This window comes from Xyrauchen texanus, chromosome 36 (genome assembly GCF_025860055.1).
Source record: "Xyrauchen texanus isolate HMW12.3.18 chromosome 36, RBS_HiC_50CHRs, whole genome shotgun sequence".
In the NCBI taxonomy this organism is placed as follows: domain Eukaryota; kingdom Metazoa; phylum Chordata; class Actinopteri; order Cypriniformes; family Catostomidae; genus Xyrauchen; species Xyrauchen texanus.
In genome coordinates, this window is record NC_068311.1 from 24,863,512 (window position 1) to 24,879,466 (window position 15,955).

General features: G+C 37.0%; 1 protein-coding gene and 1 pseudogene across 1 annotated transcript in view; one reads left to right on the forward strand and one right to left on the reverse strand.

Moving 5' to 3' along the window:
• Window positions 1-15,955, forward strand: part of LOC127629815 (uncharacterized) — a 148,473-nt gene that overhangs the window by 86,394 nt on the left and 46,124 nt on the right. The gene's annotated exons all lie outside the window — the stretch shown is intronic.
• LOC127629805 (calcium-activated chloride channel regulator 4A-like) lies at window positions 370-14,738 on the reverse strand (annotated as a pseudogene).

Consider the following 15,955-nt stretch of genomic DNA (forward strand, 5'->3'; position numbering starts at 1 on the left):
TTGTTAAAATCAGTGAATTCACATCTCCCTCACAACTGAATCAACAGTCAAATGTACATTTCAATGCGACAGAAAATATGCAATATTAGTATTGATAACTGCATTTGAATTTCAATAATAATAATATCACTATCTATAATAGTATCACCCCCCCGCCCCCCTTCAGTCAGCACACAATGTCTTTGAGAACAAAGTTAACTAAAACACATTTAAACTACAAAGATAAATTCACAGAAATGCCCATAATTTGTATTTCCTGTAAGTGTTCAATATAAAGAAACTTTTCAAAACAATTTAAAGAAAATTAAGAAACTTTGCTGATCAGAATGTTTAAAAGTTGTTTTTTAGTAATTTACAAATTAGGCAAAAACATTATTTATAGAATTTGTTTTAATGTTAAATATTGGATGTTGTCTAAAAATGTTAATGTTTTCTTCGTCTTACTGCCCATGTGGTTACAGCAACAATAACACATACTGCCATAGTTACAACACAAACAGAGATGACAATAGCTGTCACGTTCAGGCCTGGGTTTGACGTTTTTGGGGGCTCAGGAATTGGACTAAGGATAATCTTTGATGCTTGAGCAATGTTAGATATTTCAGATTTTGTTGCTTCATCCTCAGACTGTACAGCAAAGAAGAGTATTGTGCCATTTTGGATTGTAATATTGGGTATGAATGAATGCTGTTCAACTGATCCAGCCTCATGTGGCAAGACAGCAGATGTGTTGACTAAATAAGCAATGCTGAAGTTTAATCGAAGCATTTCAAGGTCATCGCTCCATCTGATCTCATAGGATGTTGCTTAAAGGAAAGCAAACATGCTTTTTACAAATTCATGAACATCATATCATTCAAACAACAAGAAATTTGGTTTTGTTAGTAAAGAAGAAAGAAAATGTAAAATCTTGTATCTTAAATATTTGAAAAGTAATATTCAATGTTTTACCTGTTCCTTGGTCAAGATCCGCACCAGGAGCCGTCCAGTTGAGAAACACAGTGTTCTCTTGGATTTCAGCAATCAGATCTGTGATTTTGTTTGGAGGGAAATTTGGTGGGGTTGTTCCTGTAGGAATAGACACCTCAAAACTCTCTCCAGTGGCTGTTCTGGTGAAGCTTCCTACTGTAACTGTTGGCTCAGTAATTGGAGGCTTTGGAGGGTTCAGCTCCACTACACCTGAAAATAGAAGAACCACATGAATCTAAATTAATCTGACAGTGATTTCAAAAGGAAACAATCTGAACATCAAGCACTTGTAAAACAATTTCTGCATATATATCTCTTTTGTCTGTTCTCTATCCAAGCAGTTAAAAAGGTGATTGGCTATTGTAAAGACTCTAAATCACATAAAATAAAGATGGCAACAAAATACTAAGACGTTATAATCAGCAGCAGATATGGTGCATCTGATAAGTTATTTGAACTTGTTATCTATTTGCCAATCTGCTTGCTTACATGCACAATTTAAATGGTTTCAGTTTGTAAATCGGTTTTACTGCAGCGCACTGCAAGAGTTTTCTCTGAAACCATCCACCTCCCCAGCTTCACTTGTTTAGATCAGTTACATGGGGATTGTATACTTTATGTATGTCTAATTGTGCAGCATGCATGTCCACATGCTTAACTCAGTATGTATGTGTATGTTCTAGCAGTAGCAAGTCTCCATACTTTCTAGCAGCAGCAGCATAGCAGATCTAGCCACCAAGACCAATATCCTATCAATATTTAATACACAGATTAACATGCTAAATCTTTCTGAAAGTTGTCATAACTGAAATACTGTTATAGATGCATAAATCTTAAGTTACTACAAAGGGTTAATTGTTTATTGTAAGTCCTGATTGATGTCATGGTTTACCATTCACTACATATCCAGGCACATACAGAGCACCACCCGTTCTTTGGAGAGAAAATCTGGCTTGCACATCTTCATTCTTCACTCTTACTTTCAAGCTGGTCTTCCCATTTTGTAACTGTGTGAAATATCTGGAATATATGCCATCATCTTTGAAAGCATCAGCTCCTGTAAAAGATAAATTCTTGTTTGATTTGAGCACACAATTGTGGTCTAAGAGATCAGGCATCTATATATACTGTGTAGTAATGCATGCACTTTAATAATGTAATGATGCCTGAGGCACCATTTGGGGTTCCTCACAAGCCACATCAGAAGAAGCCAAGAGATACTCTAGGCATTCAAGGAGCCACATATATCCTATTTATGTACTCAAGGAACTTCAAGATATATTTTAAGTACCTCAAAAATCCTTTCATTTATGATGGGCTTACTCAACAGTCTGTTCAAAGTCTTTAGATTTCTTGCAGGAACTAAGAGTAAATGTCTTTTGGCCATTTTGCCTGAAATAGTTTGGTAGTGTGTTCTTGTGCTGGTGTAAATTCTTGAACTCTTCTGCATTATTTCCACTGGAGAAAAGGCTGTTCTGGGGCGGAAAAACTGCACCAGCCCCAAAGGCTTGTTGGTCGCTATGTAGTAACCGATAATGTCAGAGGGTGGAAGCCGGGAAAATATTTTGTCACCAAAGTTTTACAAACAACAACAATATATACCGTACTTCATCACTCTATAATAATAATAATAATAATAATAATAATAATAATACAAAAAACAGGAAACACGGACGGAATGATCACTCTACTTTGCGTAAAACTACCACCAGGCCACCATATGTGTTTCAAGTCAGTGAAAAAGGGCAGCTATTTTGCGGCAGGCTGTGAACCTGCCAAGCACAGGCTCGGCACTAGAACCATCGCAATTTCAGTGAAAAGTGCTAGAGAACTGAAAGGGTGTCTGGAGGATCTAAATGACACTTTGAATATCTTTTAATTTTGACAGTATAGTACTTTCTCTCTCTCTGAGTGCGTTTCTCTCATCTCTGAGTGTGTGGAGTTGGCGTGTGTAAGTGAGAGTGGACTCAACTGTGTGATTGAGTTTTCTTTACATTTCATTTTCTTTTTAATTTTTATAATTTTTATTTTATATGTTGTGTTCATCGGGTAAAGTAAAGTTTTAGCTAGAGGTTTGGAGGTGTTTGTGAGGAGTGTTGTCGATCAGCACGAGCTGATTGAGATGGCAGCTACTGAGCTCATGAGTCAATACAGTCTAACGCGGCGGCATGGCATTAAAGTCATCTTCGCTGATCGCTGTTCGGTGGAAGATTGTATCATTGCTGTGGGACAAGTTGTTGGTTATAGCAGTATATTGTCTGCTTTGAGGATGAATACACAATTGTGTAACTTTTGGACAGTGAGGACTGGGTTAATTTAGTTGTTGCTAATGGAGTCGTCATTAATGAATGTTTTACCCCTGTTGTGCCTTTGGTACAACAGGCGAAAAAGATAATTTTGTCTAATGTCCCACCTTTTTTTAAGATGAAGTTATCGAGAGAGAGCTAACAAGACATGGGAAGATTGTGTCACGCATTAAAAAGATTGCTTTGTGTTGTAAATCACCCCAGTTGAAGCATGTTGTGTCCTTCCGACGACAGGTGCATAGAGTTTAAACGTGCCCTGAAGTTTAGGATTGACAACTTTGACTATGTAATTTATGCTTCTTCTGAAAAAATGAAATTTTTGGTTGTAGGAAAGAAGGGCATCAGATTCGTTCCTGTACAGAGAAATAAGAGCAAACAATGGTTCTGGGTGAGAAAATAAGATGGGGAGATGGGGGAAGAGCAAAGACAGGTGGAAGTTGAGCAGTCTAATGTAATAAAGGATGTTGGAATGAAGGAAACAGAAAGAAGTAGTTCTGTGTGCAATGATGATGAAAGAGTAATTGATGATCAGACAAAAAGGGTGTACACAATTGTTAATGGAAAAATAAAGGAAAATAGCACCACAGCGGTAATTACTACTGCTGATACTGTGGTGGTTACGGAAAGTGGAGATATTGATATGGCGGAGGAAGAGAGTGTTTTCAAAACAACAACATTAAAAAGGAGAACTCAAGGGAAGAGGTACGTGTCATGAAATAGAAAAAAAAGGGGCAATAGTTTCAGAACTTGATTCTGAGGTAAGTAATATTGATGGTAGCAGCGGGTAGTGAGAGTGAGTCGTCAGACAAAGATCATGACAAAGTGTTTATATGATTAAAAAAATTTAAAGGTTCTTGTAGTCTACGGAAGGGATGAAAGGGGTCAAAGTTGAGGATTTGTTTTCAGACAAAGGACTTTTTATTGATTCAGCAAAAACATTTATGAAAGAAACAGGAGTGGGCAACTTTTCAGAGCAAGAGATATATATTGAACAAACTGTCCAGAAAATGAGAATGAATATCTTATATGAGGACTTTGAAGTGCCTTAATTCATTCATTCATGTGTTTTCATATAAATGGTGCTCAAGATTGTTTAAAAAGAGTAAAGCTTTTTGAATGAATAAAACAGAAGAATATTGATGTTTTATTTGTACAAGAAACTCATAGTGAGATTCATAATGAAAGTAATTGGATAATAGAATGGAAGGGTGAAATTGTTAGCCTTAAAACCATCTAACAGTGGTGGTGTTGTTGTTTTGTTTCTTAAGAATTTTAATCCAGTTTCATTTGAGGTAGAACATGCCATTGATGATCAACTTTTAAAAGTGTGAGCTTTTTATTTATAATAATAATAAATCTTAGTTTTTTTAAATGTATATGCCCCGGTTGTTGGCTCTGAAAGAATACCATTTTAAATTATAATTCAAATGAGTATTTGATGAGTCTTTTGCATCACCTAGACTGGGGTTTTCTGGATCAACTTGTGATTTTTGTGCACACAGACTGAACAACTCTTGAACCTTGTTGTAATAAATTATACAGTATTTTTTGCCAGTTGAGTGCCTGATTTTTCACTGTTCCCTCTTTTAAACAAACCTGAATTTTAATTGAGTTTCCTAGGGTCTCAATAACAAAAATTAGATGGTAAAATGTAATTAGTTATAACCTTGCAACCAAAACCTATTAACACTTTCAAAATGCAGCACAGATGGTGACCAACCAAGTTATTCTTTGGACTTGAAAAAAAGAATGGTCAGACCCCACAAATTCATTCTTTGCTGTCAGAGTCAGGGCTAGAGTCTAAAGATATAAGAAAGAGAGCTATGAGGTTTTATTCACAGCTGTACTAGAGTGATTCTATACATGTGGAAGAGTTTGCCAGGAAGGGTTACCGAAAATCTAAAAAAATATAATATTGATTTAGAAAGACCGCTAACACAAGGAATTGTATGGCAATCTTAAGACCATGGAAAGTGGAGGAACTCCAGGAATTGAGGGTATTTCTGCAGAATTGTATAGGGTATTTTGGCCAATAAGGTGACAGTTTGGCTGGTGGGTCTATGCCATTAAGCTGCAGGAGTGCAGTCATTATTACCCTTTTGCCAAAGAAATGAGATCCTAAGGATATAAAGGAATGGTGACCTACCACTCTTGTATTCTGATTTAAAGCTGCTCTCTAAAGTTGTGTCAAATAGATTGAGGGAGTTAATTGGTCGGGTCATACATATAGATTTAATGTGTGCCCAAAAGGTCTATTAAAGATAATATACATTTAATTAGGGATGTTTTGGACATTTCTGGATCATTGGGATTAGACACTGGTCTGAATTCCATAGACCAGGAAAGATATTTAAACAAGTTGAACACAGAAATCTCTGGCATACTTTTGAAGAGTTTGGGTTCAACTCTGGTTTTATTGCTATGATCCAGGTTTTGTACTGAGATATTGAGATTGTGCTCAAAATCACTGGTGGGTTGAGTGCACATTTTAAAAATGAATAGGGGTATTAGGTATTAGGGTTGTGCTCTATCAGGGATGTTATATGCCTTGTCGAACACTTGCAGGCTAGAATTCAATCAAATATTGAGGGGTGGTCTTTACCACAGTACAGAGTAAAAATAAAAACAGCTTCTTATGCTGATGACATAATTGTATTGAGTGGTGGTGGCGTAGTGGGCTAAAGCGCATATCTGTGTCCTTGAGCAAGGTACTTAACTCCAGGTTGCTCCGGGGGGATTGTCCCTGTAATAAGTGCTGTAAGTCGCTTTGGATAAAAGCGTCTGCCAAATGCATAAATGTTAATGTAAATGTATTAATGAAAAGTTAATAAGTAGATGTTTTACAAGATAATTTGGTGCTATTTCTTCTGTAAATGTTAACTAGTTAAAAAGTGAAAACTTGATTTATGGAAATGGATGGAAGGTTTTCCAAAGTTGCCAAGTGGACTTGCTTGGAAAAGAGGAGGATTCAAATATTTGGGTGTATATCTTGGGGATGATAAAGAAAAATTGGAAAGGTGTTCTAAAAAAGTTAAAGGATGATTGGAGAAATGGAAATGGCTGTTGTCAAAAATTTCTCACAGAGGACAGGTTATTCACCTTATGTGCCAGAGAAACTAGCACGCACTCATCTTGAAAATAAAAAGTCTTTGATCTTACAGTCTAGCGTATTTTATATAGATGTCTATGGTGTTGATGTGTAAGTGTAATTATCTAGCGAAGTGGATTTACAGGTTGTAGATAGGGATGCACCGTTACCACTTTTTCTCTTCCGATATCTGAAATCTAAGTATCGGCCGATCCGATAGTGTTGTTTTTTGCATAATCAGTTTAGAATATCTTTACATTATAGTGTGGAACTAATTGGGGGAACTCTGTAATATGAAAAGAAACATCATGGTTACTGTCATAACCTCCGTTCCCTGAGGGAGGGAACGAGACATTGTGTCGAATTAACTGACACAAGGGGTCTTCTTGGGACGCCAAACGTACCTCTGAACTTGAGAAAAGGCCAATGTCAAATTGGCAGACAGAATTTGCATGCCCCGCCCTGGACATACGGGTATAAAGGGAAGGGGGGCAGCGTCTGTCAGTCAGGATTTTGCACTGAGGAGCCAAGAATAAGGCACGGCCATTTACAGTGGTAGGTGTAGTGCTGTGGCAGGAGGGACACAACGTCTCGTTCCCTCGTTCTCGTTCCCTCCCTCAGGGAATGGAGGTTACGACAGTAACCATGACGTTCCCCTTCTTTCACTTCACTCACGTTCTGTCGAATGAAGTGACACAAGGGGTCCCATCTAAAAACGGCATGCACTAACCATGTTACGTGAACTGTCAAGACAGGTGCAAGCAGGCTACGGCGTGCTAGAGGCAACTGTGTCGGCTGCACATAGCCCTCCCCAACGCCACCAAAAGAGATGTCATATACACCCCAGAGGGGGGGGGGAATAGGTGCTACATGACTAGCATGGGAGCAAGCCCCACAGCTTGGATCAACTTGGTGAAGGGCGCTGTGTGCAAGCGGAACACCCAGTCGGTTGTGCCACGTTACCGAGTTCTACCCTGAGATTGTAAATTCTGGCGAAGATATTGGGTGTTGCTCAGCCCGCTGCTCTGCAGATGTCTGCTAGGGAGGTGCCGTTGGCCAGTTTCCACGAGTGTGGGGCTGAATAAGTTGAATAGTCATTAATAATTTGGTGGCTTCAACACTTTGGCATCGGCTGGCATTTGTTGACCCGCCCAGTGGACTACTTGGAAAATTGCAAGCCATAATTGTGGCCTTTTTATAAATAAGCCCCATTGGGTGCCACAGAGTGTACTGTTTCTCCTCCAAGATGTGGGAGGACGAGGACTGATCAATCTGGCTAGCAGGGGAGCAAAATTTAATCTGCAGTTTATACAAAGATACTTAACAGGACCAAATAATCTTGTATGGAGACAAGTTGCAAATATCATTCTACGGCAAGCTGGAGGACTAAATCTGTATTTTGTACTTTCCTTAATGAACTCCAGCAAGTTGCAAGTTAATGTATTAACTCTTTTTTTCAGTGTGGAGTTTATAAAAATAAATAAAACTGAAATTAAATATTCTCTGTATTGGTTGCTTGAAGAACCTCTTGTTTTTGGAGCTCGTTTTGATGTGTCATGTGAAGTTACTTCAGTTTTAACAAATGTTCTGTGTAACATAAAAATAGTAACATTTTATCAGTTAGAAACTTTATGTGGACCTGAGTTAAATAATTCACAAATGGTTGCATTAGATCTTGGATTTAAGTCAGTTAGATTTGTGGAAAGAGTTTTGGGCCAATTAAAACAAAAATTAACTGGGAAGGAGAAAACCTTGCTTACAGATGTTTGTAATGAACATTACAAAGGACACTGATTATTTTCCAGAAATTTGTATCACCCCTAATTTGAAGGGGACGAGTGGACCATTGTTGGACTTAAAAGGTTTAGAAGATTTAAATGTAAGTGAAACAAATAGTAAAGTTTGTATAAGTGTTGTTTAAAGGTTTAAAACTAAAAGAAAGAGTTGATATAGTTTGGAGGGATAAATTGGATATAGAGCACAATTTAAACCCTGTGTGGAGAATTCTATATAAACCACCTTTAAACAAAAGAGCAGGAGATCTTCAGTGGAGGATTTTGCACGGCACAGTTGCTGTAAATGCTTTTGTGAATGTGATCAATCCAGTTGTTATTAATGTGTTTTGTGGTTTGAGAGAATCATTATTTTACTGTTTATTGGAATGTACAAGGCTTTTTGATTTATTTGTCGTTCTTAAAAATTGTGGGAGGAAACTTTTTAGGTTACAAACTGGTAATTACAAGAGTATTATGCTATAAATGTGGTTTACGAGGACATTTCTAGTGTCCCCATAATTCAAATGTAAAGATGCAGAAAGTTTTTTGTGAGGGTGAAGTTTAGGGGATAGAATCTATAGTTCATATGGTATAAAATCATTATGTCTATGGAGAGTCTTTATAAAGATTGCCACACCAACATATGCATAAATTGTGACATCTCACATTATTTACAGTGGGGTTGAAATGTCACTGCATTATTAAAATTCTTCACTTGTGCATTCGATAATCCATGTTATCCCAGCATGATTTGAGAATATATTTTGTTTTCAGTTTTAGACTAGTTACCTAGAAATAGTACAGCATTTTAAATATTTCTTATTCATGTCACAACATATCTTTAACATTTAATTTTTTTTAAATCATACAACTTTTTTATTTCCATGTTTAAATTAGATTTAAATGTCAGATTTTCAACACAAACCTCACTAAACATCTGAGGTCAAGTACATACATGAAAACAGATTTAAAGGTAATTTACCTGCTCCGTTGTCCAGGAGTTGTAATGATTGTTTGAACCCAGATGTTGATTGCAGTGTTGCCCACACTTCAGTATTGATTACAGGCCTGTAATTCTGACTAACCTCAGCAAACACCATCATGGGTTTACTGCCGTCACTGAACTGCTGGTTCATGTGGGCTTTGACAATGACCGGAGGAACATCAGCACGAGCTGCTTGACTTGTTACTGTCATAGTCAAGGATTGAAGTTTTCCACTTAAAATAGTGTACTTCCAGTCTCCAGGCTATCAAATACAAGATAAGGAAAGTAGATTATGATTAATTAACACTATGAGTTTGCTGTATATTAGTTAAATATCTATATATATGATTAATGACATTTTGTAAAAGTTGTCTTACCTCTGCTGTCCCTGGAATGTTTAAAGTGACTGTCTTTGTCAATGCATTGTGACTCATATTTGTTTGATTGTAAATTGAGCCACTTGGTGTCTGTATGTAAACACTAGGTAAACTTGTTTCATAGATTAATACAAAGTTGGTTTTGTTCCCAACAGTCTGATCCACTGATACTGTTCCATTGAACCAATCAGCTGTTTTTATTCCAACACTCTCTAGCTGCAAGAAAGCAATGATATTGAGAACATAATATTCATAATATTGGTGACAATATTCATGACATACTCAAAGTACACTGCCTGGAAAAAAAATGCTTTGGATTTAAATAAGCAGATACTTAAGAGCCTATTATTGGATCATTATTGCAGTGATTAATATGTTTCAGCTGCAACAATTCTTTTAACCCTATCTGATGCAGTGTGTAGCTTCTCAATTCTTAAACAACCATGTCGGAATACGTATCGCGTGATTGTGGAAAGATGTTACTGTGTTTCAGAAAGGGAAAATTATTGGTCTGCATCACAACTAAGAAAACCACTAAGGAGATTGCGGAGTATTTCCACACACAATGTGACAAGAATTTACAGGATTAGGACTTAACAGCAGTGTTGCCACAAGAAAGACACTTGTTAGCATGTAAGCGGAGTGGTGATAATTCCACCTGAGCGGAGAGCGCATTTTTGAAGATTACACTCCGCTCTCTCAGGCCGCTCAGCGCTGCTCGCTCAACCCAGAATGTGCTTCGTGATATGCTGCTTTGAAATAACCAATAGGTCTGAGGTTATGGTGCTCAAACTCTAAAGTATGTATAAAAGTTAAGAACAAGGTAATCAAAAGGGAATGTGGAGAGACCATGAGAATTAGAAAATATTCATTTTGGAATTGTACGTCACATTGCCAGAGAGCATGAGGATGTGCTGCGTGAACATGGCAGTGCGGCAAAAGGTGAGCTTGTAGGCTACACTACTATTCCATAATAAATTAATAGATAAGGTATCTTGTTCTTTTGTCATCATGTCAGTGCAGCTGCCAGCTAGATGCAGGCCCGGTTCTGCAGGGTTGCGTACGTTAGAGCACCCTCAATTGAAAATGTAAGCTTGATAATACTGTATATTGGCAAAGCATTTTTACTTGAATCCCTGCAAACACACACAAAAAAATCCCTGCATCAAAACTAAAAACATGTATGACCTTCAAGTTGGGTCCTAATTTGCAGGTGCAGCATTCTGCTTTCATGCCTCCATTGTACAATTGAGCATTTGATTAGTAAAGATTTCCACTCTCGTATAGAGAATTTCATAGCGGAATAATCTCACTTAATCGACCGCCTGTTGCTTTCGATTTCTGCTTTAGGATAAAGTGGCACATACCTGCTGGTCAGTTTCCCAAAGCCAAATCCACACCTTATGATAAGTGAAACATAAAAAACTGACTCTAGATTAGTGATTGCGGATAGCATCTTCTGACTTCGCTTGCTGCATTTATGTGCAGAGTAAAAAGCTATAAATGATTGAACATCATTTAAGAAAAGTTTTTTTTTTTTTTTAAAGGCAGTGGTATTTGTGAATTACATTTTTTTTTATTTGTTTTGGGATCATTAAACATGATTTCATCTAATATATATATTTGGACAAAATCTCACTTTATGTAGGACAAATAGTTTTTATTTGTTAAACCTTGCTGTACATAAAGACATGATTGTTTGATGCATATAAAGTCCAGATTAACTTTATGCTGCTTTAAAAATATCAAGGATATTGGCCACTGTAGATACCCCCCTGTGTACATGCTTGGAACCAAGTATACTAAAGAGAAATTTTATGTTAGAGCGGGATTTGAGCGAATACTTTTTTAACAGTGAGCAGTACATGAGCAGAGTGTCTGCTTGGGCCGTGAGCGGTTGAGTGGAGCGCACCGGCATTGAGCTTCTTATTGAGCGGAGTGTCACACCACTCTGCTTCGCTCACATGCGCTGCTTGATTTTGCTAGGGAGCATAAAGATTGGACTGTGGAGCAATGGAAAAAGGTCATGTGGTCTGATGAGATTTACCCTATTCCAAAGCGATGGGCGCACTCATTATGAATAGTGCCCACTGTACAAGACTCTGAAGGCAGTGTTATGATCTGGGATTGATTCAGTTGGTCAGGTCAAGGCTCAGCAATGTGATGCAGCAATAAAATTAAGTCAGCTGACTACCTCAATGTACTGAATGACCATGTTATCCCATCAATGGATTTTTTCCTCCCTGACGGCACAGGCATATTCCAGGACGACAATGCCAATATTCAGCTGGCTCAGATTGTGAAAGAGTGGTTCAGGGAGGAATCATTTTCACACATGAATTGGCCACCACAGAGTCCTGACTTTAACCTCATTGAAAGTCTTTGGGATATGCTGGAGAAGACTTTACTGAGTGGTTCGACTCTCCCATCATCAATACAAGATCTCAGCCAAATATTATATTATGGAAATAAATGTTGTGACGTTGCATAAGGTTGTTGAAACAATGCCATGAAGAACACACATCGTAATCAAAGCTAAAGGCTGTCCAATGAAATATTAGAGTATGTAACTATTTTTTTTTTGCCAGGCAGTGCAATATAATATATTATGACCAATCACTTGCCAAACCTGAACTGGTTCTTTTGTGTAATCTCCACTTGATATGGTTAGTGAAGCAAATGCATCCACTAGCTGATTAGAAAGAAGATCATCACCGGCTATGATAAATTTCCCCCCTAATTCCAACATGGAACATAGTAGGATTATCCATTTGCATAAGATAATAAAGTGACTCTAAAATAATGATTTTACTCAGGTATATGAAGAAACAGTAAGTTGTTTATCCTACCCATTTAACCTACCTGTGCTGTCTGCCATCAACTTCAGTGCAGCATCTGCACTGGGACCCAAAGCTATTGTATGAATGATGGCACCACTTTGTATTGCAGTTGGAACACAACCATTAATGATTGTCTGATGCCTCACCATCAGTCAGAAAAATTATTTCATCTCCTACAACATCCAAATTGTCCTTTGTAAGTACCTAATGGATTTGAAGAGAAAGAGCAATGGCTTAGGACAAACCATACACTGTATTTACATCATAAAAACACAAAAAATAAATGCATAATTAATAATCAATATGCCACCTCTAAGCCTTCATTGAGGCCTTTACAGATGTATGTGCCACCATTTGCAGTACTTGGCAACTTTTTGATGAGATTCTCTCTTGTGGTCTCACTGTCAATAAGAGTCAAGCTGCTAAGAGTATTAGCATTAGAACTAAAGGTCACAATTCCCACACTGGCTTGATCCTCAATGATGTTCCGGAGGAAAAGTGTGGCAGCTTGCTGCTGTCGAAGAATTCTAGAGCCCTTGAAAAAGTATGAAATATAAAAAATAAATATGGATGAAAGCATTCCTTATTAAAATATGTGTATATATCTTAAATATATTTGATCTAATTGATCTGTTTTCAAGTGAAGTAAATGTATGTTTTTGCATACTTGCATGCTTCCTGAGACATCAAGCACAAGACAAACAACCCGACTCATCCTCTGCACAACTTTGAAAGATGGAGCTGGTGGAAGGGTTTGCAGGGGTTTTAGAGAACGAAGGGCGCCGCTGTCCACAGAATCCTCAAATATTACAGTCCATGTCGCTTTGTTGCCACATTTTTTATTTTGCATGTTTGGGGCAAAAATATTGTGCTCATGTTCTCTACAAAATGCATTCACCTGAAACCAAAATATTTCTGCTTAATATCAGTTTCAAATGTTGTCAAACACTTTGACTAGGACTTGTGTCTGCTGTAAACTCATGGTTGGTCGTGGTGTGTTAACAGATTTCATATCATCAACCAGATGGTATTCAGTACATACATTTAGAGGTCCATTTTACACTAGAAACGTGACATATTTAAATCACATATAATCTATACTTACAGAATCTAAGCTTTGTATGTACATTATTGAGCTGTTTGTGTTCTGATCTTTGTTCGGCACAAACTGGCAATCCTTGGTAGGGAGTAAAGTTTGTGGATCAATGCTGCATCTAATTGATCCAGTAGTATTGTCATAAAACACACCTGTTATGTCTTTGCTACACCTAAATATAAGCAGAACATTTATGTTTGCAATCATTTTAATCAGAGGATAATTTCATGATATGGTTTATTTTTAGTTTAAAAAACATTAAACCTGAATTGTGGACTGAGATGAGTCAGTGTATTACCTTGTAGCATCATAGTGGCCATAAGAAAGATAAAACGGATTTTCTTCACTGTATTCATCAAACACTCCCCATCTCAGATGAGCCCATTCATGCACGAAAACCCTACCTGCATACAAACAAACAAGCATTACATTATATATTAACAATGTATTTTAAGTTATAATGCATGTTAATGCAATCAGTGCTGGGGAAAGATGACACGATGATGTTAAAGCTATCACTGTTATATTACTTAAATGATAAATATCAGATGCAAAATGGTTATTCAGAAGAAAGACTAATAACATTCACCTCTTGACCCATAAGGTTGAGTGAGACTGTCGTCTAGGAGGAAATTTGGAGTGAAATGAATGTACTGACTCTCAGATCCACATTCTCCATACTGTCTAGTGTAGGGACCATCACCATATGCTGGATTCTGTTGATCAATTCTTATTTTGGCCTGCGTTTGATGTAGAAATTGTGCCATCAACATCCAATGTCAATAAAGTTATGAAACATTTTTATTCTGTACGAGGAGAACATAAAAATATATGGTACCTTTTCAAAAGATTCTGTTCTTGCTCTATCAAAATCCTTACTATTCCATTGGGGTGGAACTAATATAGCAACTTCTTTGAAATAAACTTTTTGATCCAAAGCTTGAAAAAGATATTCAGAACCTTTAGTAACCATGTCCTGTCAGAATGAAAGTCAATATTACATTTAAATGTGAATATGCTATACAGCCAGACATTAAATGTGCAGGTTCTAATTTGCTCAGTGGCAAACACTGTCAAGAACACAAGTTAAGAAAAACACTACTAGCCTTTTACTATTGGCTCTAAATTTTATGTAGACAAGCAAATATTTACCTTTATTTTGTCAACAAGCGTCTTGTCCTCTGGTACTGCTGAACTGATTGCAATGACAATATCAACGTATCCATTCCCATCTAGTTTGAGTCCAGTGGAGGTGGACGACAGCAACATCCATACTGAGAGAAACACAGCTCTTGAGTCCATAGCTGCAGAGTAATGAACAGCAACTCAAGAACCCCGTTTTAAACAATGTCAAGTCACAAATTAACTTTAAGCGCCTGATAATAGATGTGACTTTTGCTGTCATGTACTGGAAATGCAATTATGGTGCTATTTCAATAAATCTAATTGGCCCACAGTAAAATGTTGACGTCTAGTGAAACACATAACTATCGTGCCATGCGGCAACATTGGAGGCAAGTGCTGCTTTATCTATGATTCAGTAATCCTAAACTGTATTTTAATGTGGTAATCTTTTTGTTTCAAGGAAGTTGAAAATTGGACCACTTTCAAAGTCCTCAATTATGAAATGCAATTATGGTGCTATTTCAATAAATCTAATTGGCCCACAGTAAAATGTTGATTGTAGTGAAACACAACCATCGTGCCATGCGGCAACATTGGAGGCAAGTGCTCGAAATAAAAGTGAAACAAAAGTGAAAGTGATGTGAAAGTGTCATAGAAGCGACACAAAATGATGTGGTTTCTTCAGTTAATGTGCTTTTCATGTTGCGTTTGCTTTTGAAACACTATCGGTTAGGGTTAGGGTAAGGATGTCTGTTTTGTGTACCTCTCATTGATCTTTTAGGACACTATTGGAAAGGGCTGACTGCACACCACTGTGTTTAGTACTTGTATGCTATTACTGTAATCTCTGTGCACAACACAATTATGTACATAACAATACAACAATAAAATGCGGGGAAAGTCCAAGGTAGAAGAACACTTTTGATATATAATAAAAAATAATTTATTATTATACATATGGCAACTCATCACAGTAACTTTAAAATCAATATTGAGAAATGTAACAAATATTTTGGATTGATATATGATATTTAGGAATATAAGGGAAAAATAGAAAAACAGGAGTCAGAGACTGAAAGAGCTGAGATTTTAGATATAAAAGTTTTTATATTAACCCTTGCAAAAAAAAATTAACTGCTGCAAAAAATTGATGCAGGTGTTCAGGATTTTTCATTTAGGACTCCTGAATTATTTTTTTGTAAGGGAAGATTTTGTGAAGACTCAGTGGAAGAAAATTCTAGAGTTTGAATTGAGTTCTGGAGTTTTATAACTGAACGTAATTAACAATGAATAGGATGTGAAGAGATCCAGCAGCAGACATTATGTCACAATGAAATAAGTATTATAAAAGTCATACCATGAATTTATGAAGACATTGACTACACTGTAAAAAA